The sequence below is a fragment of the Orbicella franksi genome, chromosome 15 (genome assembly GCF_964199315.1).
Source record: "Orbicella franksi chromosome 15, jaOrbFran1.1, whole genome shotgun sequence".
Taxonomy (NCBI): Eukaryota; Metazoa; Cnidaria; class Anthozoa; order Scleractinia; family Merulinidae; genus Orbicella; species Orbicella franksi.
Genome location: NC_138159.1, coordinates 7359335 through 7384701, shown reverse-complemented (window position 1 = coordinate 7384701; position 25367 = coordinate 7359335). Strand labels below are relative to the sequence as shown.

Genomic DNA, 25367 nt, shown 5'->3' with positions numbered 1-25367 from the left:
TGCTAAGAAAAGACAAAGACTTACATCAATCGGCGTAATTCACTCCTAAAGTCAGGCTTTTCAGTCGTTGCTAAGAATGTTTCAGTCATTTGCAGTCTAGACTTTATCACTTTAGTCTCATTGTAGTTGACCGTTTTAAAATAAGGTGCTCGCACTGTTCACAGAAATGTCAAATGAAAAATCATTTACAGTGAAGGTGTAAGTGAGGTTATAGTGATGAGTCAGAAGATTACCGGAAGAAAATTGAGCTTAAAAGCGTGATTCTAAGGGGAATACAATTCTAAGTTTTAGACGAGCACCTCAATCGCGCACGATTGAACGGAGCAGAAGAGGACTGTAGACTGTAATTAGAGCTGTGTGATAAAAAAAAACATACTACTAGTGACAGGATTTGGGATTTTTTAAGACTTTTGTTTTCCATGCAACATAGCAGCAATGACCTCGAAAAGACAGACAACTGTTTCGTTCTAAGTGAACATATTCAAGACCAGGACGTGATTTGAATAGGGCCCACCACAGATAAACATCATCTCGGTGAGTAACACAACGAGGTGACGGCAAAAAGTTAGCGGTTCATCTCGTCGACATAAACGTCGAATCACTGTTGTCAGAAATAGCCCGACTGGATGGTATTAAAGAAAAAAAAAAAAAACAGCAAACGGGGCAACACTAAAAGGCGACAACTTCGCCAATTTTGGCGTCTACTAACCAATCACAGCACAAGAAATGAAGACATGACAGTGAAAAGTTTTTCACAATAAAACGCCGCGCAGTTTCAGGCGCAACCATTGATACAAAGACGACACCCGCATTTGGACAAACAAGCGATACAAAAAAGCCTTGAAAAGACCCATCTGACTGTCTATTGAACCAGTGACTTTCGGTACAAGTCGTGTGGGTGAGTGTGTGATAGAAAAAGAAATATGATTGCAAATACAATACGAGGGATGCTTAACTAAAAGGTTTGTTTGCAACACACTAAAGAAATCGGTTTTTAAGTAGGATAAGTTCTATTTAATACACATTTTAATAATATTATAATTAACAATGTGATCGGCAATTGGCATATTAAAAATCTTCGAACAAAAAAACTAGTAAAATTATCCAAAATGTCCTGAAACTGCATTTAAGGAAGGAAGGCCCAAGCGCGTAATGATCTTGAACACTAGACAAAAAAATAATTCATTTTGTGAGGCTTTTCAATGGCTGCTTGACGTTATAATTTGACGGGCCTTCCATTATTTATATAACAATGCAAAAACTCTTGAACGAGGAGCCCAGTGCTCAAACAGATTACCTGAAATGCATTCAGACACCCAGCCATAATATGACTGCGTAATTGATGATAGAAAAACCTCGAGATCTGTCACTTTGCACTGCTCAAAGTTCGTTATCTGGATCGTGGCAAATGTATAAAACGCTTCTTGTGATTTCAGAGCAAAAGAGAAAATCTGAATTGATGACTTAATTTTTTCGCTGTCTCATTAGAGACAAAGAACACGGCCATGCGACCTCGTATATTTTCCTTGTTGAAAAGACATGGATTAATATTTAACATCCACCCTTATTAGAACATATCTCCTAGAGAATACGTGTCACATTCGACGATTAAACTACAAGGAAAAACAAACTTTAATTTTCGAAAAGTGGAAATCCTTGTTTGTTCAGAAGCCCTCCTCCTTTCCAACGAGTACAGAAACACAATGCGAAACTGTTTCTTTTTGTAAGGTGGCACTTTAAAATTTCTTTAGGCTTTGCTCACCTTTAGTGGGCAAGCACAGACGGGAGTAGATGTCACAAGAAAGGCTTTATCAATGGCACTTCTTTAACACTGGCTCTTCACTGCTGTCAGTTAACCTGCTCAAAATTCTTGAAAATAAGAAGGGTCGCCACAACAACAAATCTGCTTTCAAAAGAAAGCTGGGCTGTCCTTTCCAAACAAGTTATCAAGTCTTGATATTCCAATATGAACAATGCTCGAGTTTACAATGGTAATGACATCGAAAATTATGTCATCTCACTATTTGCGTTATTTCTTTGAACATCATCGACTAGCACGTGGGCAGGCAAGGGGAGATACGTCTTCGCAGTCAAAAAAAGTTGTCGCTGTCACCAGCAAAACGTTTGGTAATGAAAATGTAAATTAGTAAACTACCCACAAACTGTCAAGTTAATATGACAAAACGAAAGTTTTAATTTCTGCCCTGTAAACGCTTGGACTTTGTTGTTAGCTTTGTTTATTGTTTTACCACTGGGTAAAATAAAGATAATCACAAACACCGTCAAAGTGATGTTTAAATCAAAGTCTAAAGGCCAAGACGACGGTAACATATTTACTCAAGTTTTCAGGCTTTCGTATCGCTTTGTTCGGCGGCTCTTAAATTTCTTTCCACGTCAAAGTGATTGTTTTCTGTTATTTAGCTACTCTTTTTCTGCTTCGCTTTTTCTTCTAGCTATGACTGCCACAATAACTTGTAGCACTATCATCATCTGCCGGTAGCCAAGGTGGTTTTCAGACAGACAACCACTCCAGAGTCCCGCCTCAACGACAAAACTGAATGCAAATTTAAACCAGTGTTTTTAACAAGAGGCCTTCAAATTTAAGCATACCATATTACTCAGTGAGTAAATCTAATGTTAGTTACTCGCTGCCCTTGGATCGAAAAATAAATCAAATAAACTGTATTGGTAAGAGAAAACCTGACTAACGAGGGAATATTTCGGAAAATTAAACACATATCATCACCTTTAAATACTACTTTGTTAAAAAAAAAAATTATAAAACATACAGCACAATTAACAAGAAATAAACGCCAAACTAGCCCGGAAAGCCATCAAACAAGAAAGCGAAAAACCATCGTAAGGCAAAACTGCCATGCGTTGAACATGACGGAGTGTCGTCTCGAAAACCAGAGTTAAGAAATTCAAGATTAAAAAGACCTTTAATTTCACTTTGTTTTACATTGAAAACAAACAGTCTAGCTTGAAAGTACTTCACAACAACACTTACTTGGATGGTCACGTACAGAGCCTTTATTATTGACGCCTTGAGGTCATGAAAGCATTTAATAGGAGTGAATTTTGACTTTGGGAGTAAAATTGAATAAGGAAAGTGAAAATAGGATACTTTCAGTGCCACCTTTAGTCCCATATGGTATTCCCTAAATCTATCACTCGTTCGTATTCCCTGGATACAAATATGGTGTAATTCTTCTTGTTTTGTTTAGCGCAGTTTAATTATTCCTCCCTTTCACTAAAATGTAAAGCCACTACTCACAGATACGGCTCATGTGACAGACAGTTCATTTGTTCCCGCAGAGACCAAAATTCATAGCTATCACCTACACCTCCATAATGCTGACATGAATATCATACTGTTCTATGGAGAAACAGGTGACCGTATTTATGAAACTAAACGCCTTTTCTTTAGACAGGTAGGAGTAGTGTTTCGACATTATACGTTGTGCAAAGGGCAGTGGTTCCGTTGACAAAGAAATTAGATCGTGAATAAACCTCATAAAGGGATGTATGTATTGGAGGCTATCACCCTGTCAAACGTCTTTTCCCAAAACCAATTTTGCAGCTTGAAATGAATTTCCTCTCACTCTTAGATTCAAAGCTCCAAAAAATTAATGTTTCTCGTGAGTGCATGCCTGCAACTTTTCAACATGGCCCTTCAAGTAAAAGGTGATTAGCTCTACTTTCATGTTGTATTGTCTGTGCTATACAAGGAGGCTAAGTATCAAGTCTATAGGCGAGGCCCTAGTATGTGAGGGTTCAGCTGAGCAGTGCTTTTCATATGATATTGTTTATTATGCTATACGAGAAGTTTTAACTGCCAAGTCTATAGACGAAATCCTAGTATGTGACCATTCTAATGAAAGCTATCGAGAAGTAGTTTCATGTGGCACTGTTTCACTTATTATGCTGCACAAAGTCGTTCAAATTTTGCAGTCTTTAGATGAAACCCTAGTGTGTGGCCATTTAAATGAAAGCTATTGCTTCATATCTTCATGTGGTACTGTTTATTATGCTGTACAACTTGGTTCTAAATTTGGGTGAACCCTAGTGCATGATCATTCAAATTCAAATGAAAGCTACTGAGAAGTACTTTCGCGAGGTACTTTAAAAAAAAATCAATCTTTCAAGTCGGTAGAGAGAATTCCCACGTAGTGTCAGACTGATCAAATGAAAGTTATCTTATATTGTAAAGTGATGCTTTTTAGTATTTTCTAAAAATAAAATTTGTACTTTTTTATATGCTAACTAAATGGTAGTTTTGTTTTCAACTTGGCCACTCTTGGAGTTAAAATTGATTCAAGTATTTATTGAAGAATTAGATAATACTCCAAACCTATGGTCAACTACCTTTTAATTCCGAAAAGAAAAACTTATTGATCAGTTTTCAACAATTACGTTGTGGCAATGAATCTTTCGTTCACGAAACGTGATTAAGTCTCAGTTCACAATGACCACCTTACAACAATACTGCTATGAAATCGAACACCCAGAACACGGAATATTGACTTAAAAGATACTGAACTGACGATTAATAAGAGATGAAATTTTATACTTCTCCTCTGACAAGGAAAAAATAAACAGCGCAACGGCTGATATAAACTTAATTGAAAAAATCTTGCGTTGGTTACAAAATACCAGATGAAAAGTTTCCGTTGGGTAGTGTCGCGTTTCGTAAAAGCATACTGTGACAATAATTAAAGCTACGGCTGTATGATTTATATCTGTACACAGAAATCAGTTTTAATTAATGTGCTTTTAAACACAACGTTAAGGGATGACATAAATTAAAGACTTCAGCACAGTTTGTGCTGCACTAGCACTCCCATGGGTGCCATCTTCACAGAAAAAGCCTCAAACAAAGAGCACCACGTGAAAGTATCGCAAAAGCCCGTTTTCAAATTTGACTAGCCGCATAACAGCTCCCATAAACAGATTTAAAAGCTCAGAACCACAAAAGCATAAAAACAGTAACCGCTTAAAAGTACTGCCCAACAGCTTTCATTTGATTTGTCACACACTAGGGTTCCGCTCGTGGAGTTAAAAGCACTAACCACGGTTAATAAATGGATATTTTAGTTTGGCTTTATAAGTTAAAGGGTATTGTGCCAGCTAAAATAGGATCAGTATAGTGAAGCTGCATCAAAAAGATGGCTAAAAACAACGGAAAAGAAATCATTTCGGTGGAGATTTAAAAATAGCCAAGGTAGCAATATCAGTACATTGTTGTAATATACCAACTTTGAAAGGTAAAACCCAACGGCGGTGTTAAATTCAGTTTGCTAGACGTTTCATTTTTCTCTTGGCAATGTAATATTAGTTTCAACAATGTTATACAATCAAAATAAAGATTCAAATGTCATTGATGCGTTTAGAAAGGAATAGAAACATAAACAGCTTCGAGTTTTAATCACAAAGTGGAACAGTAAAGAAGGTGAAGAGATTCTTACACAACTAGACATTTTTGACTTGAACAGCCTAGCAAGCGAGGAGTACAAAAGTTATGGCGTAAAATGAGAAGTTGTGTCATATCGAAACTCTAATAGTTCCATTGTCCAAAGATGACAAAATAAATCAATTTTCATCAGATGAGAATAGGTTTTCGTTGCCTTTTTTAAACCTATTTAAAAATCACAACTTGGACCATGCAGTCCGAAGCTCAAAGTATCACTCACCATAAGTAATTAAAGTTCATGCATTCTAGAATGTTTGACGGTACATAGAGGTCATGTCTCCAAAATGATTACTTCTTTATTTTTGTCGTCTGTGTCTTGGCTAATGCATTGATATATTACAAGGTGAAATTATCTCTCAATCACACGTCTCCAGGGGAGTTATAAATGTTATTCACCCCTCTAGGCACACAATTCTAAAAACTTTCATGAAAAGAAATCTCAGACAATCATTGAGGAGAGTAAGAATTCGAGTTTCACAGAGAAGCCCAGAGACTGAATTTAAAAACATACGAAGCTAGACGACTGTGATATGAAACACGATTTATATCATAATAACAAGAAGAATAACGTTTGTTGCCGGGACGCAACAAATCCAGAGGTACGATACAAAGTAATTTCTCTACCTTGATAAATACGTTATATCTCGATGAGTTTTTTTCAAGCATATTCTCGATATATACTGTATGGGAACCCCCGGAGGGGGGGGGGGGCATCCTTTATATGAGCCATATAGGTACGTGTGGCCCCAAAGAGTACGTTTTTTTTTACGCCGTTTTGGTCAGAAATAGGGTATCGATTTTGGCCACTTCAGGGTCTCAAATAGGGTCTGCTTTTTGTACTCTAGTCTTGAATTGAGTATGTTGTTTAGAAGCTATCCTACCTAATAAAAACATATAAACATTGCCTGTAACATTGGTCTGAACTAGGGAACAAATTATGAGGCAGTCTCAAACAGGGTATTAATTTAAGGGTCAGGTCTTAAATTGGGTATCCAAATTTTTGGTCAGGTCATAAATAGGGTGCGAAAAATCACAAATTTTAGTCTTACATAGGGTAAGGGTTTTGTGAAGCAGGCCGCACACCTCCACCCAGTTTTTCTGAGAGTAACCCCCGAGGCTAGGAACACCCAAATGGCCGCCGCATTGTTTGAAAATACTGGCAAAAAACAAGGCAATACAGAAGTTAGTCCCGGATATGGATAACAGGGACTTTTTATGAGGTCCGCCCGGTGATAATCCGCTTTATCCCGGCTATTTGGATTGAATGGTTGCCAAATAACCTTGAGCCCTTGAAAACATATATATAGATAGATATGCGTGATTATTGCCTACCAAGTGAGAAAATGTTATATTTGATACTTTTAATGCACCAAAATCTATTTAAGTCTAATAAAATAGATTGTCAATACCCAATTAGCGCTGTTTCTCCAAAAGGGAATTTTATTTGAGATCATAAAGCTGTCAAAAAAAATTCTCTAGAATTTTTCCTTAGGGGCAAAGTTCCAATAAAGGACTTCCTTCTAAAACCATTTATCCCTGCTTAGACTTCGGCGAGAAACAAATGACCCTAATTAGTTTTGGCAAAAATCCCTTGACATGGTAGACAGTTTAAGAGCTGTTTTGTTCTCACAAATTCTTAGGCCAGATCGGAAGTATCGCTGTTGTGACTCTGATGAAATACGCTTGTTTGGTTAAAAGCTTTAAGTAGCAATAGATCATATTTTCGTCTCCCAATTTTCCCTCAGTGGCATTTGAATCTTAGCCCGCCCACGAACATTCTAAGGAAATATTAATCAGAAGGCCCTTAATTTTCAAACGAATGCCAGCCGACGAAGTAATCAAATTAATGCTGACAAGACAAGCAGCATCGGGAAAAACAATTATTGTCAAAAGGAAGCGAAAAAGCCACTTCGAGACGTGAGCGATCTATTATCCTGAACATCCGGATTTTAACTGTGTTGTTTATTATAATTGCATTAAGTGAAAGACAATACGGCAATCAAACAACCCAACCTGGCATGAAATAAGACATGCTCAGAATACTTCACTGTATGCACTAGACGGTTGTAGTTAATGCGCCTCCTTTGTAAACGTTTATTTAATGATTTTTTTTATCAATTCTTCCCTTAATGTGTCTTTTATACATCGTGCGTTAATCACTATTAATATAACGATAGAAATCTTCAGAATTCATAAAGAGAAACCGAGCACTTATCAAAGTAAATAAAACTCTTAGAGTCATCCGAAATTTTCGTAAGTTTCGCTCACAAATGGTATTTTTAATTGTCTCTGAAAATAACAAAACCAGTTTGCAAACAAAAATGTTCATGCAGAGTTTTTAAACGTGTTCAATACCTCCCCCAGATTTTATAACAATAGTTTAATGCAAGCATTTTCTTCAAAACCGATAACCTGTTTAACCATTAGTGAGTCGCGTGCTATTTTAGTCATGCTCGATAAATCGATAAAACCATTCAGCTAAATGGAAACCCTACTCCGGTTTTAAAAGATTTTGAAAAAAAAAAAAAACCTGACAAACTTGACCAAAGGAGTGGAGGTGCCGCTAGATCCTTGAGCCGCGTTTTGAGCATGTGGATCTTCCCACAAGTGCTAACAATATAGACGTAAATAAAGTAAAGAATGCGTTTTTGGCCGTTCTTACGTTGGCGCAAACCGTTAATTTACACGCTTTCGTGCAGGCAGCCTATTTTCCAACACAAAATCCGTTTAGCTGAATTCTTTAATCACGCATGCGCAACCACCCTCATCATGTCTGTGTCTTTTAATCCGGGTTAGTATGGTTTACACCTGTTGTTTACTTTACAACTAATCTTCCTTTACGACCTTTGTCTAGTTAACAATCCATTTTAGTTGACAAAAACTTTAATTGGTTTTATTAATGCAGTCTTAAAGGGGCACCGTCAACAAGTGTCTTACCAGTCAAAACTGTTCTGAATTTAGGAAGCGTCCTTTCGATTCATTACGTAACGTTTTGAGTTCTCACTTATCTGACAACTTAAACCTATTCTAATGTTGCAGCATTATTTCAGAATGGACATTCACTATTAGATCTCAACTTTTTTCGAGGTTTGTCCTTTTTTCATCAGATGCTAATCTCGCTATCGTAAGTGATCTCCAATCAGCAAAATTACTCACAAGGCACAATGCCTTGGCCACAGCTTTTTTCGTCCTTTTTGTGCCTTCTGGTGCCTGGCACATGTCCACCGAAACACAACGTTTTCTAGCGAGCTGTCGGAGGGAGGGGTCGGGGGATAGTTTGAGACTATAAAGTTATTTTTGATGAGGTAAGCGAATTAATTACGCACGCACTCTTTGACTCTACTGGACTCCAGTGATCTCTTACTAATCAAAGTATCACTGCTGTTTCTCTCTATCAACTCGTTTGAGATGTTAGAAATCAACCTAACCCTGCATGACAGTATCCTGGTTTCTTCGCCGAAGACATTGACCTCGACCATGAGATTTACAGACGTATTATTTTAATATTAGCATTAATTGTTGACACGACTGAAATAGGAACTTAAACCGAGGTATTAGCACCAACGAGAAAGCCACACGACTCCCATAAACACCATTAATCTCTTTAACCAAGCGCGTCTACATTTTTCTTAAAAATAAACCTAAGCTTTCGTCTTTTAGAAATAAAAAAAATGGCGCCAAATTTTCTGATCCATTTAAAATGTTAGTATACAACGGTAGCATCTTAGATTCCATTCGGGTATACTTAAAGTCTAAGAAGAAGACAAGCCAAATCAAGAGGAAATATCACGCTCGGTAAGAAATGGTGTTAAGAGGATCTAATTGAGGCAACAAACTTGTTAAATAGCGCGGAGGATTTTGCAAGGATATTTTTTGATAGTCTGTAGCCGGTATATGCACCAAACGACATAAAACCGCACAATGGCACTTAAATTACCAAAGTGCAAAAACACGGCATGCGAAGTTCGTTTTCAATAGTATGGTTATAAAATAAGTGAAACAACCACGGTATTCTACCCGTTAAGAGACAATGCTAGTTGTTTGAAAATTTGAAGGTCGCCAGGTATTTCCTTTTCAACATAAAACGATCAAATGATTATATATTACCTTTAACCTTTTCAATTCAGCGAGTGTAAAACTTCAAAACTCGAAAGGAAAAGTATGATGCGACTTATGAAAAACAAACAGGACCCTTCGACAGCTTTCATTGGAGGGGTCATATGCTTGTCATTCACAGACATTATAAACAGTACCATATGAAAAAATACTTGCATTACGCTTTCATTTCAAGAGCAACAATCTTTTATCCAACAGTTTCATCCAAACTTAGGGGAATAAGGGTTGCAAACGTTAAGTGATAATGAAGATCAGTTATCGCATCAATAGCTGGTTCATAAACTCATAGGCGACATGAACCAATTTTAAACCGATACAATCCATTTTAATCTTTTCTAATCATAAGCTTTCTTAATGGTTTAAAGTCATTTTGGTATTTTTAAGAAGAACTCTACCTTATTATTCTATTTTTCTCTGATCAATTGGATTTTAAGATAACTGTTTACATCGTAAAATAGCATGACATACCCCTATTAAATGTTTGCGTCAATATTCAATATTTCCGAATGCAAACGAAACCTGGACCTACAACTGATGACAAGAACTGAAAGTGTAATTTAATTTCAAGTAAAAGGATGAATTCAAGTTCTCTCATCAGTACAATGTGAACTTGAGGCTATACTTGAGCTAATCAAAACATTAACTTGAATTCTTAAAAAAAAAAAAATACATATTTGGATTCCATTTATGTCAACTCTGTAAATCCAAAAACGGAAGGAGTCTTAGCCACTGCCAGTTCGATAATGAGATGTAACTTTAAAATGAGCACGCAAAAAATGCAATTTATTGAGCAACTATTAATTACTTAGCGAACAAAGGTTGGCTGAAAGCATTCGAGACCACCAGTAGAGACCACTTTTCATTTTTTGTTCAGCGAAATAAACCAATTTTAACCTAGTGCAATCCTTTTAAAAATCTTGCTCAGCTTTGATCAGTTACATTTCGTCTGGCCTTCAACATTTCTGCTCAATGTCAGCACACAAAAGGTTTGGTTCGCCTGTGGAATTGAATGGGTGAACATAGTATACCAACGTCGTTTCGTGGCTTTTATGGGTAGCACACTTCATATTTCTACTAGCCCAGAAAGAAAGTATGCGTTTTGTAGTCCGTTTTAATCTTTTCCCATGTTACCTGCATCGACGTCCACAACCACATTTTTTCTTACATTTTAATTGGATTTCAAGATAACTGTTTGCTTAGTAAAATTGCATATTATCGCCCTCAATTTTTAACATTTCCCGATTAAAAATGCCAACAGTCTCTGAAAGAAAAACAAAACTTATCATTCTATGATAGAGCCACTTCATGCAGCATAATAAACAGTATCGCATGAACATACAGCTCAGTATTGTTCAACAGAATATTCAAAACTTAAGACTTTATCCATAGACGTCTAGAGGCGAGCTTAAGTTTGGGTTATCACGCTTTCCCTATCGCTTTTCTGCAATTTTACCGTGACAATGATAAATGAATTTATTGATAAATCTCAACCGGCTACAAAACGGTCGGACATCTTTTTTAAGCAGTAAAACTCACATCAAGGAACCACGTTTCAAGGAAATTAACTTACACAGATTTCTGTTCGTCGACATAAACCGAACAAATTCGCTAAATCTTTTCTTTAAATCCCCTTCTTGACTCTTGACATTTCTTTAAAGAGCTAATTTCAGCTTCAATGCACAAAACATTGAATAAGAGAACATCATAATAGAGCGGGCTTCACTGTAGCACACATTATTTCCTCGCTTGTGCACCTCAGTAAACGTCGTTGCATGGCTTTTATGGAGAACTTGAATTTGTTTTTCTTCTGACCCAATTGAAAAGAAATATTGCGTTCTGTAATACATTTCTAATCTGCCCCAGTCTTTCCTTCTTTAGTCTCTGGTTTATCATCGTCTGCTTTGGTAATCTGAAGTCATTTTTCAGCTATTAATCTATCTTAGACACCTATTTTTCTATGCCTTCAGATTTGATTGGATTTTACAGATAATTTTCTTTCACATTCACTGTAAAAGTGCATGACAATTTTCTCTTGATTAACTACTTCAAAAATTCAACATTTCCTGAATGAAAATAATAATAGGATCTCCAAAGGAAGAGGCAAACGAGTCAGTGAAACTCTGCTTGAATTGGATAAAGTCGATGTAGTAAGGACATTAAACCTCAAAAAAGTTTATCCCATCCATCGCTAGCTGAAGGTGTCATTATAGTTCAATCTCCTGTAAAAGCCATCTCGGTGGCCACTCCCACACTAAGTTAGGATGGCCGGGGATTAAAGACAAGTTTATGCTCCGTCTGCATGATTTAAGGGGTTATCACTGAAATTGCATAGCATGGTGTTAAGTTCTGAGATGAAAGAGCAATAGATCCCGTCTAAGAAGTTAAACTTTAGCTACAATAGCACATTGGATCTTCCGCAAGTAACAAAGTTGACGGTTATTTGGCGTTTAAGCGGGAAACTGGTAAGGCAAGGTAAGGTAACGTAAGGTAAGGTAAAGCACGATAGAAATTTACAGCAACGCCGATGTCGTCGTGTCTAACAAGTAAAAAGTATCTAAAAGACTATCTTTTTGACCCTGCTCTGTGCATGAATGACGCAGCAAAGTGACATGACTCGACGTGCATGACGCAACAAAGTGGAAGTTCACGAAATAAACAGCTTAGACTGATATGAAACACCTTTAAGACTGATCAGTCTATACACCGGAGTAGTGTCGTAATACTTCATAGCCGGAAGTTTTACATCCAGCTTCTGTACTCAGCCGCTGCTGGTCGCCGGGTACAGACGGCTACCACCCACAACCTGACCAACTGTAGCTCCTTCTCTTTGAGACTCAATCTCAAATCCCTGGTTAACGTGCCAAGGAATTATTGAAAATTTTGAATACAGTTATAAGGAGTGTCGTTGACAAGCCGATTATAAGATCAGTGATAAGTCAAATTATTCTCGCATTTACCTATGATCTCTTGGACGACAAATATTAACATTTTTTGTTTTTTTTTTATCATATAAAACAGGTAAATTCCAAGCTGCCAAGCGTCTGTTCAGTAAAAGACCAAAGAAGACGTCAAAGTGTGGTAATAAAATCAATGACACATTAATGACGTCATCTGTGACATATTACTGAACAGACGCACGGCAAAATGGAACGTTGTTGTTAAGTATATAACAGTTAAGTAGGCGAGGCGAAGTGGAGGTCTCGCATGACTTGAATTCAGGGTTTTAACTTGAAGGTAGTCCAAAAGTCCTGTAGACCCCATTTTTTTACAAAATGAAAGTTTGCCTCAGATTTTAAAAGTTCGCTTATTCGGCCCAGTCTCTGCTAGCGGTAGGTCTAACACGTCAGACCTCAAGTTCGATTCCTGGTGGATTAACTACTAGCTGTCCATAGTTACTAGCAATTACCACAATAATTTCACTTCTATTTGTAGACAGAGGGTTTCAACAACAACAATAATAACAATAACAGCAGCAGCAACAAAACATAAGCATACTTTTTACGCTGTTGTTTATTATAGGGGTCCGTCCACCTTCTACATGAACGCCATTAACATCATAAGTAATTTGTGTCGTGTTTCTCAAAACCATTAAAACAATTACATAGTTTCAAATGATAAATGTTGAAAATGCTTTAACGAATTCTTAAAGTGAAAACTATTGCCAGGAAAAACATCTTACCTGTTTGCACTTGTAGTCTTCCTTGTTGTACCCTTGCAAAAAAGAGACATGTCCAACAGCTTATAAGAATTTTTCTTTGATTTCCCGTATTACTTTAATTCTTGTCGTATCCTTTACTTTGCTTTGTTCTGCTTTCTTTCTTTCCCTTCTCCTCACTTTTACTTTTTTGTAGACGCCTGTTTAGAAACATGATTTCTCCAGTAAACATTTCTTGCAGCCAAGCAGCCTATTCAGTCTCATCCCGATACTTAACAGGTCTTTCACCTCGATGTCCCGTTAACCAGTCTAGCTCATGAACCTTTCGTACTGAGTAGTACAGCCTGAATAGCCTGAATAGTAAAGCAGAAAAGGAAAGTACTAAAATAACATAAGGAGAATAAAGAAAACGATAGTGTAAACCAAGAAAAACAAATGACTAATACTACGTCCAAGTATCTTGTTATGGGATCAGAGGCAGGTTGGTGCTAACAACTGAATGAAAAGTGAGACATCGAGCACCAACCTGGTTCAACCTAGAACAATGGAAAAAGAAATTCACGAGCAGTATAGCAAACGAGAAGATAAACAACTACAACAAACATATAAACAGCAAAACTGACGCACCTTTGAAAGAAGTTGTAATCGTCACCTCCATCAAAGAAGGATTGCAATCTTGCTAGAGATGTGCAGGTCTGCAAGTCAATCATTTCAATCATTTCTTCCATCAAATCCAGAAAACAAGGACCTTTTAGGGCCAATAACAAATGAATTTCCTCACTTCTCGAAACCCAAGCGTTTCTCTCTGTAATATCTGAAAGTAAAATTCAATAAACAAAAACCTTATCAGATTGAACATCGGAATGTCTGAAAATGAGCAAAACCAGGCAAGGAAACTTACCACAGCTTCTGAAGTAGCTCTGCAAGAAATACGACGCTTGAGTAGGGACGGACGGACGGACGGAGCAGGACGCTTGAGTATAGCGACAACCGACATCTGTATAAATTCTACGGTGATTAAGTTAACGTAGACCAACAATGCGGGATACTGTAGCTCTCAAATAATCTGAGTCACTTTATCTTAGAAAAGCCAGTTGGTGATTCCGCCCATCAACATGACCGTCAAAATATTAAGCACTTTACAGAAAGGTCTAAAAAATAGAATCGGTCCAAAAATATTCTTGTTCTTTAGTTTAAAAGTAAAAAAGGTTATACTCTCTCTCGTTTTCTATGAGCGATTAGTCAACGAGGCGTGGCCGAGTTGATTATCGCTCATAGAAAACAATAGCGAGTAGTCTAATTGTTTTAGTAGACACTCTAAAGGGTCACAGCACAAAACCTATAATTTTGAGTATTTTTCTAGGCTCAAAATTAAAAACAATTTTCAGTTTCAAGAGCAGCGCACGCGATCGTTCCTTATCAGCGAATAGAAAACGACGAGAAAACGAGTCAGCTTCACGGATTTCCAATACAACACAGCTGAGTGGCTACGAATTACCTATAACAGCTGATTGACTGAGATGAGATTTAGTCTATCCATCATACGTTCTAAGACGCCGCCGCTATCTTTAAAGGAAGGCAGTTTCGTTGGATAACAATTGTCAAACTTTGCCAATATGCACATCAGGTAAGTAGACATGCTGAGTGAACAGCTTAGTGGTCTATTGTGGTGAAGTCAGATGCAAAACTACTAATGTAGACACGTCTTTGTTCTTGTCAATCGTCCAGCAGTTTATTCATCGACATTGAAGGAAGAAATATGAAGACAATTTCACAATTGCCTTTAGCTTGTTCCCATTCCATTCTCATCACAACTGCAGTCCAACAGAAGGCAATGCGATAGCAGCCCTGTTGAGAACGATGTCTCCTTTTGCTAGTGGGAAAATGTTTACCATTGTTTCTTGCCGTAATCAACGGTCTTTTACCGTCAGCGGCACCAATTAAGCAACCTAGATCCTGGAAATCTAAGCGTAATTGTTTTTCTACGGGATCCGGAAATGCAGAAACACTAACAAAAGGAGCCACCATGTTTATGTACAGCTTCTCCAACAAGTCTCACACACCTGTATTACCTCGATAGTCTACATACGCGTCCCTCGCATCCCCATTCAGAAGAGGATATTGCCGGACGAATATTAAAAAGATCATCGTGAGGTATCTATATATATTATATGTTCTTCCATGATTGAAACAAACTTCCCACTCCCCTTCCATTGTTAAGCCCCACAAAAGAGCATGAAAAGAAATAAAACGCTCAGAGGGTTAAGCTTCTAGAGTATTCTAGTCAACAGTATATACCGGCTAACCTTCAAGATATCGAAGAGTAACATTTTGCATGCAGTCAAAAGCGGCCAGTCTTCTTTTTTTTTTCATGTTTCGTCTTCATAGTTTACTTCCTGTCAAAAAATGCAAGGGATTTGTAAGGTAAGAGTTGACAATAACTTTCTGCTCCTTCACCATACACGTATCTTCCAAGGAATCCTGTGTGAACACTACCTACGCTGTGCCGTGCGCTCAGTCGTTCGTTTCTGTTATCTTTTTTTTTTTTTTTAATTTTTTTTTGTCTACTGCTTTATATTCATTCATCATTGTAATTGTTACTTATGGTGTTCTTTACAGGCTAACGACAAATAGTCAGCAGAAGCCGCGACCATATCGTTCAAGGTCGACCTTGGAGAAGCCTTGAAATGTTTACACACGGGGACAACTTGCAGGGGCACTTTAATTCCCTTTGTGACTTGCTCCACCATCAGTACACACGAGAGGACCGCACAATCAAACATTCGCTGCGACACAACATATTTTGACGAAAATGGGTAGCTCATACGAGAGGACGAGGTCCTGGTGACTTAGAGCCCTAGAGTTAGTCTTGTTTTGCAAGAGCGTTTCGACTTAACCTTAATTTGTATTTATAGTGTGCACACGTTTTGCGTATCATGCAAGGCACAGATTGCACGCCATGCGCTCGCTTGAAACTGACGAAATTAACTACGCTGCTAAGTGCATGATTTAGTAGCGGCGGCGGATCCTCCCAGCTTCCGGGGAGCCGCCGAGCATTTGATTGACGGTAGCGAAAAACGCATTTGTCGGTTGAACTTTGGATGTTAGAGTCCGCATGTTATTGAAAGGCGCAGTATTACTGCGCCTTTCAATAACATGCGGACTCTAACAGTGACCACATCAAGTTTAATGAAGCTGTACTAAAACAGAAACTCCAGAATAACAGCATATCGCTACTGTCGCTGAAAGCTAAAGGCCTAAAGCTGAAAAACTAGCTTCTATTCATAGTAAATTGTTCTGAACCTCCACCTGCAGATGGCATGGTGCACGCCCAAAACAGTTGGGAGAGACGTAAATATTTGACATACTTAGAGGTGACAGAAAAAAAAAAATGTAACGGATTCCAGAAACGATTTCACAAAAATCAAAACAACTTGTTTAACTATTAAAAACGCTGCGGTTATCCCTAATTGTCATCTTATAAATTGGAAGTGGCAAGCCTATTCAAAAGATCTCAATACGTGATTACTTTCTGTTTGTTTGCAAAGCCACTTGCCGGACTGTATTTTTGTTACACCAGAGAAGAGCTGACAGGAACGCTACACTGTAACTGCGTTGTTATTGTTTTGTTATCAAAAACATAGCAACAGTAGTTTTTATGTTTCCATTTGCTACGTATTTTAGAGATTTTTATGAATATTTTTGCCCTTTCGTGTAAAGCCCAAATCTAAGGAAATCTAAGAAGAAATTCTTTTTTTCAATTTTGACGTCAACACTTCATTCCATGCAGTCTTACGTCGGACAAAAGACCCCGATATATCAACATTCTAACATGGCTCCGAGGCTTTCAGGACAAACAAACTTCTATATTTGGTAATGTTTTCTTCGTATCCAAGTCTCTTTCAGGAATTGATGGGCAAAAAAAACTTAAAAGATTTGCAATTTTGTCCCGTAAGTCTCGGAGCCATGTGTCTCCAGTCCATCACTACACCTTCAGTGAGGGGGTGGGGGGGGGGGGGGTTAAGAAAATGTTACAGAGAATTATACAGAATTTGACCACTCATAGAATAAAAACCACGGGAAACACCTAGCAATATCAGCTTATCATAACCAAAGCAAAGATATTTTAGTTATGAGGCACCATGAACCCTTTCCAGACCCCTCGTGTAAGCTCGTGTGGACATCTCTTACTTCTCCTGTACTCCTAAGTCACTCCACATCGCCAACCTCTCTCCCCCCCCCCCCCCCCCCCCTCCACCTTCCTTACCTTGCAGGATTTCCTGTGTCTGGTTTGATTTAGGCTCGGCACTTTTCCCACTCACTTTTTCCGCTTTAGATCTTTCTCGAGTAAATCACAGAAGCCGCTTAGCACATGGCGACCACACCAGGAAATCGGCGAAAACAACAGTCAAAGCGTACGTTATCCATGTTGCAATGCTTGCTCTCACTTTTACCAATCTCAGGGCTCTCTATAGCGCGGTTGTATAGCACTCTTACAAACAGAATTATGGTTTCGCTTTGAAGCTTAGGACGTTTCCGCAATAGAGTGGTAATACAAGCGGGAAGCTTCGTACAGTTGGCAAGATACAAGCTCACTCAGTGGCATAAATAATTTTCTTGAATTTTCACACTGACCTCAGTTCCTTGCAGAAGCTTGAGCTAAAACAGAGTAATACTCAGTCGTAAAGAACAGCTCCATCCACTCTGAACACAAAGTTGACTCTAATCACTCTGTTCTTTGGCGAAATCTCAAGCGCTAACTTGCCGCCAGAATATAGACGAGTGCGCGCTGTTGACAAGCATGGTGGAACGTGACACCAAGAAATCTCGAGCGGTATTCGTTTCCAGGAAAACCAGGGTTTCTCAAATGACCACTTGGACCATGTCACGCAATATCAACCATTTTTGTTATTTTTCGTAACAAACAAAATTCCACCTCCACAGATAAACCTATCATGCCAAGTATAATTTAGTAAACATACGACGTTTCATAAGAATCCGTTACAAAATGAACCGCAAAGTTGCCGATTTTTTCTTTTTTTTTTTTTTCAAAGAAATGTATGCCAGGGGATAAGGGCCCCTTGGCATACATTTCTATGTAAAAATTGGCAAGTTTGGATTCCCATATTTTCGTGAGTTTACAACGGATTCTTATAAAACTTAGCATATTTACTAAATTCGGCATGATCAATCCAGGGTGGGGCTATTTTTTTGTTGTTCGAATGAAAACTCGGAAAAGCGTGACACGCTGAAATGGTCCGTCTCCAACTGATTTGCGGTCATCAACGTGAGTGCGAGCAGTTTTTATTATTTGCGAAATAAAGAGGACCATCGCACACCGAGCAAGCATTCCGTAATTTCTACTCCTCGGATTCATAGTTTGAAGTTCATGTGTAGCTTCATATTTGAAAAAAAAAGAAACAAAAGAAAAGGCGTTGAGAAAAAAAATAACCAAATTATTTTTCGTGAGATATATCAGTTATATTTTTCGTGAGATATATCAGACAGTTAGTTCTAAAAACACAACTGGATAATTTGTACGCGTATGCCGATCGTGTTCTCGTTTTACATGTACAGGTAAAGGATCTAATCTGCTTGTCTTCACTTCCGCTTAATGATCACCTAGAAAATGGGAAGTTTTAGGTAAGTGGCGGAACTGAAGTTGTTGTTTTTAATTTGTCTTTGACGGATTGTGTCCTGCGTTATGACAAAAAGGAATCGTAAACCAATGCAAAAATCTCTATATATTAGTTCTTCTTTTATCGTTCAGTTTTGTCACCACGCAGATAATTCATTGCGCCAATCCTAAAGGAGTTAAGATGAATTAACGACTCTTCGAGGCAAAAAAATAAAAAATGCAATGACCACGAAGGGACTCGAACCCTCAATCTTCCGATCCGAAGTCGGACGCCTTATCCATTAGGCCACGCGGCCAGACACAAACATTTTCTGATAATAATTTATTAGTCTTGCTTTGTCATAATTAAAAAAAAATGCAATCTACCTGCTTCCCTAACCACTTGAAAGAGTCTGTGATATAATATAACATAATATAAGCGCAGTTTAATTTGCTTCCGGCAGCAACCGTCATGTTATAGCAGTGACACCTGTGTTCTTATAACAACCTATCATTTTCTCTGGAAGGAGGCATGGTACGTTAATTTGGAAAATAAACAATGCTTTTTTTGTTTTTTGTTTTTTTTTTGAGTCATTTGCCTTTATTTAGCTGTCCTTTTGAAGGACTCTCTAACATAACAATCACCCTATCGAAAGCTTTTGTTCTAATATTGCCCTCTTTGCGACAGCCTGTTTCTAATTCCTGTTTCTAAAGCCAATCTTAAGCAGTTAAAAACAAGTTCCTGGAACTAAGGATAACAGGTGGGGAAAGGTTTAGGCTTATTCAATGTCGAACTTTTCTTACTATTTCAGCTTTCAAGTCAGAAACCCAGTTATTGAGAGGCTATCCGCAAGAATCATTCATTGCCGCTCACATTTTAGTTGGTTTCATGCCTGTATACTACTAAGCAAATGAAATAACCGAAATGGGAGAAGGTTCACAGCTTGTACACCCATTAAAAAATGTCAAACAATCTAACTGTCCACCTGTTGGGTATTTCGACATTTTCTCAAAACATAGATATTTGCGTGGCATGTACATGTTTTGACTATAAGTCAATTACCTGTATACGACTAGAGGAACTTGATTTAAAAATAGATGATTAGTAGAAAATTTCTGTGTTTGGCCGCGTGGCCTAATGGATAAGGCGTCCGACTTCGGATCGGAAGATTGAGGGTTCGAGTCCCTTCGTGGTCGATACCTTTTTTTTCATTTTTTGCCTCGAAGAGTCGTTAACTCATCTTTACTCCTTTAGGGTTGGCGCAATAATTTTACTGTTTGGTGACCAAATTAATCGCTAAAAGAAAACTGATATAAAACTGAAATTCATTTTGTCGGTATTATAAGCAGGGTTGATATTTTCGGTTACCTGAAAAATCCCGTTAAGTCCATTAGACAAGCGTACTATACAAATAAGAGAGTGAATGGCAAATTTTGATATTTACGAATTTATTTTGATGTGAGTTGTAAAGCAACCGATATTGGAACTCTTGAAATCGAAGATTACCTCAAAATATTTGTTTATCAGCTTCACCTAACTCCTTGCATTTGAGTAGCGCGTAAAGCCAATTGTTTATCACCGAAGCTTTAAAATGATAAGCCCAAAAGCATGAAGAACAAGGGTGACTGAAAGTGGAACAGATTCAGAGATGAAGCACAGATGATGGATTGAACAATCAGATTACGAAAAGACTCTGAAAGCCTAGTCAAGTAAAATTCCCCTCAAAATAATGTCATATTCTGTCTTCCATAGGAACTCGCAGGGGAAGGGTCTGGGGGGGGGGCGTGGCGGGGGGAGCTTTAGGCCCCCCTTTTTCAGTAAAGAGATAAATAAGTAAAACAAAAAATAAAGTAATAAAAGACCTACACCATTCTTCAGGAGTGAATTATTGTTCTTTGGGGGAAACTTCAATAAACGTGGACGATTACTGGATGCCAAGCACAAATGAACACCTTGAATTTTTTTTTTTTTTTTTTTTAGGTTTTTTCAGGCAAAATCTAGAATCCGGTACAGCGGCTTCTCCATCACCTACTACCTAAGGCAAGAATGTCAGTTGTTACTGGTAAACTGTTTCTTTGTGTCCTAGAGAAGATGAGAACGGTAAAATTTCGAATCGTCCTTCGATGCAATATTACCACTAAGAACTCGGCCGGCGGCAGAACTGACGCTATAAAGGAGAACGCGTACACCAAGGACAATGGAGAACAGTCATACTCTATGAAAAGACTGGACCTTTACAGGCAAAAATGCTTTGAATCAATTCACTCATTGGCTAATGCTTTCATTACTAGCAAAAGCAGGATTTTATGAAAGTGAACCTAAAGGCCGCCGGATAATAAAAACCTTTAAATGTCGAAAGACATCGTATTCGAGCGCTGGAAATTTGTAATTGTCTAGCAATACGCTTAGCAATTTAAAAAAAAAAAAACATTTCCTCTCATTTTACATGACTTTTAAAAAATAAAAAAAATTAAACAATTTAATGGTTTTTAACGAGAGAAAATGACAAGAGAAAATTTAATTGTTCTGCTTTCAGAATTACTGACTTCACTGTTACTTACGGGCGCTATCTTAATTCTAATTTAGAAGCGAAGAACTGGGTACAAGGTTATTCAAACTTCGCTCGTTCCCAGTTTACCCAACCTTTTTCAATCCATTCGACGATTAACATTTTTTGGGGAAGAAAGCACTTTAAAAAAACAACGCTGATATTGAGTTCTAAAAAGGAAAATATTTCTTTTCATTTTGAAGAAATAACATTTTTTTTGCTTGTTATTATATAAGTTCTAGCGATCTAAAAATATAAGCATCCTTAAATGTGCCCGCCACGCTTATCTATCTGTGGAAGTTTCTCACTTCTTTAATTTTTTTTTCCAATCCAGACTGCGTCACTTGTTGGCTTCGGAGTCAATTGTAGCAGGTGGGATAATTGTTTTTCGTGACAGTTCTTTTTTCCAATGCAACTCAAGTGGGCGAACATTGGGTACTTATAAATCCTTTCGGTGTCGAGCGAGTTCTAGTAAGAAAAAAAAAACAGAGTACTTTGGATCACGTGGCGTTGTATCACCTATACAAAGAAATGAATGTCAAAAGGTCAAAAGTTAGCACTGCCTCTTAGTTGCAACCAAATTCTCATATTCTGGCCGTCATAAGCCATATAATGCAAACCAAAAGTAGAATTCCCAAGCATCAATAAGTTGTTTTCTTGAAAGCTGAAAGCCACTTTCCAAACTGCAGCAGGGAGGAAAACATGTGCTTGATTGTTAGAAATTTACCAGCAAAGATGAAGTCACCTGAGAATGGTGATTGCAAGAAATGAAAGACTGATCAAAAGTTTGGGCAAGACTTTAAGAAGTAATAAACTCTTCCACAAAATGTACTTATCAACTGCCGTTATATAAATAGTTGTACTTACACATTAACTAAAGACTTCCATTTGAAACTGTCAAAGTTTCAAAAAAAAATTCACTGTAGCCTCATAGTATAGCACCGGTTCTTTTGATTATCGCAGGCGGGGGAACTAAATTACGAGAAAGACTTGAGGAACACTCGACTGCTGGTAAAATTATAGGTTGTATTCATTAACAACTCTCGCTGACATCAAACGGGTACTCTCATTTCAGTTTTGCGAAACTCATTGAAATCTGTACCACTGTGGGTTTTCACATCAACAGCAGAAAAATTGGCTGTTTTATTCACTTGTTTGACGCTTAATTTGAAAGAAAGATAGTTAAACGCAACATGTCTGAAGATAAATGCTGTAAACGAGGTATGGCTTGCCACCGCGTAATTCTGACAATGTTGTATCGCTAATAGTTTGCAAAAACAGCTACCTAAGTTGAACCTTAAGTGCTCCAGAAACTTCTGTTACTCCTGTATGTGTTTGCTATTTATAACGAACACTTCTCGTATACCTATTTCCGTGACATCATGGCTCGTTCTGCTAGAGTTGAGACTAAACCCTACCCCTGACCCCACCCCATCTCCCCTATGTAGACACTGGACTGACTTGCTGGGCTTTGACTGTTGGGAATTCATCGCAATACTTATACGAATGTACCACAATGCTGTCATTTTTCACACTAGTAAGAATATTTCGAAAACCTTTTCAACACTCTGATGGAACCCGTAAGACATGTGTCAAATTGGGCAGAATCCGTTCCCAGTCAAAACTTACAATAGACTCTAAGCACATGTTTTAAGGCTGCAAAGAAACGATTAAGTCTTAACAAAAGGACTATAAGCACATGGAATATGTGTTTTAAGGTTGTGAATGCACGCTGAAAACAAAGTAAATGTTTTAACAGCTGTTTGATATTTCGAGTTCAGCCACCAGCACTGGAGATCTCGTGGATTTGCGCTTTGGTCAACTTTGCATCCTTCAACGCTTTGGTGTCTGCCATTTGCGCACTACATCAAATGCAAAACGTTTATAAACATGAGTGTCGCTATATGATTAACTCAATAGTCTAAGACTAATCATTTTAAGGAAAACGCCAAAAAGAAGTGTACTGTGATAAAGAAATCAAAAAGGTGACAATAAATCAAAACGAAACAATAAGGGCTAAGACTAGAGAACATTAAAAACGGCACATTACGATGGAAAAAAACTAGCTTAATCAGTTTTGAGATCCAAAATCCATCACTTTCGTAAGGTTATCGTTCTGACAATACGATTGAAGCTAAAACTACATTTTACACCATATACAGGTAGGGCACTCCTGCTGCAAAGTTGTCCTCGGAAAACTACGGGTAACTATACTTAAATTCACAAGCATAACCTCGCTTCTTCCACATTTTCAACTGGAAAAAAAAATCAGAACTTAATTCTCTTCTTACGCCATAAATTAGAGCAGGAGAATCAGTTGCACGAAGCAAGAGATTGGACATTTTTGCCGCAAAATCCCTCGAGAAAAGCAAAAGGTAGCCGGATGCGAAAGCTGTCCGTTCAACCTACCCGTAAAATGATGTGCCAAGAAACCGGCTTTACTCGAAGAACATAAGCTAGGAGATGTGCCTGTCTGTAGAATGATTGGACTAGACATTCAACGCCAGACTGACGCCTAGGACCTTATTTTTCAACCGTAGAAGATTGACACAGCCATAAGACGATAATCTGAATTGGTTTTATCAAGATTCCAGAGTCTGATTTAAAATCTAGAGATCTCAGGGCACCAAAGCAAAACGGGATGCCTTAATTCAATATAGAAACCATTCTCCATCCGTTACGCTGGCCGACACGTGTCCCTTCTAGCGTTTAATACCGGTAAGACCACAAGAATAGAATGAAACCTTAGTAGAGAACTCAATATCGTAGTGTTCATTGTGATCTATTTAAATGCTAAGTTCCTGGCTTAAAAGACTGTCTGTGTATCATTGGTAAAATACCTTCTACCTGCTTAAATGAAACCGTATCAAATTGGCCCAGCTATTGTTGTAAGAAGATACCAAAGCAGATATCAAACCTCTGTTTTAAAGCTTCATTTTTCAGTGAAGGCATTGGCAAATCGTAATTAGCGCAAACAAAAGGTCATTGTATAAAGAAAACAAAAGAGAAATCGATGTATTTGACACGAGCTTATTGTACATCCGAAGTTGAGAATTCAGTTGAATAAACGTAGAGGTTTCTTTTGAAATCCAAACATATGCTCCTATATTAAGTTCGCTATTGCAGTCGATGATAAAATTTGGGATGCAGTCTTGAAAAATAGCATCCGGATTTAGAGAATAAGCCTTCTATCCTATTGCATATATCTTGGCAGACATCTCGCCAAAGCAAATAACAAATCAACATGTGAATTAACCAAACAGTGTTGAAAGTAATCTTCTTGAAATTCCTTTTTATGTTTACCCCCGATGCTTTTAACATAGTTCAAATCCCTTAAGAGATTTGATGTGTGAATCTAGGGCTAATCGAACACAGCTAATTTCAAGCTGCTAATTAACGCATTACATGCCTTTGTCGAAGAGTTGACACCACAATGGGCGGAGAAAGGAGGAGTCCTGAAGTGGTGGTCAAAAATTAACCCTTTCATCACCAAAAATGCAAATTTGAGAAACAAGAACGACTCAAATCATTTTTCTCAAAATATCGACTAATGAGAAGCACCACACAGAAGCACTGTTCAACAGCTTTCGTTTGAATGGTCACACGCTTGGGTTTAATTCCTAGACTTAACCTCCTTAATTGAATTGCCTGAGATTTCAGGGATTGAGCTGATTGAGCCATGGATTGAACAACATGAATGTAGAAGCTTTTAATCCTTTGTGTCGCCAAAAGAAAAGATACGACGCCATGAAGTCTCGAGAAAATTAAAATGATCTTGACGTCGAACAACATAAATATTCAGGCAGGAAACTGTTGTATTAAATGAATGGGACAATGAAAATAACCGTGATATACGTTCGACCTCTTCAGCAAGAAGCACAGACCCTTTTGTTTATTATTGTTATTGTTTTATCTCTTTTATACAATCAAATGGAAACGAAAATTAGCATTCGAGGC

General features: G+C 37.8%; 2 non-coding genes across 2 annotated transcripts; one reads left to right on the top strand and one right to left on the bottom strand.

Moving 5' to 3' along the window:
- Positions 1 to 19105: 19105 nt before the first annotated feature.
- Positions 19106 to 19178, bottom strand: Trnar-ucg (transfer RNA arginine (anticodon UCG)). Its single transcript has one exon. It is a non-coding gene; the product is annotated as a tRNA-Arg (tRNA).
- Positions 19179 to 19985: 807 nt separating this feature from the next.
- On the top strand, positions 19986 to 20058 carry Trnar-ucg (transfer RNA arginine (anticodon UCG)). Its single transcript has one exon. It is a non-coding gene; the product is annotated as a tRNA-Arg (tRNA).
- The last annotated feature ends 5309 nt before the right edge of the window (positions 20059 to 25367 follow it).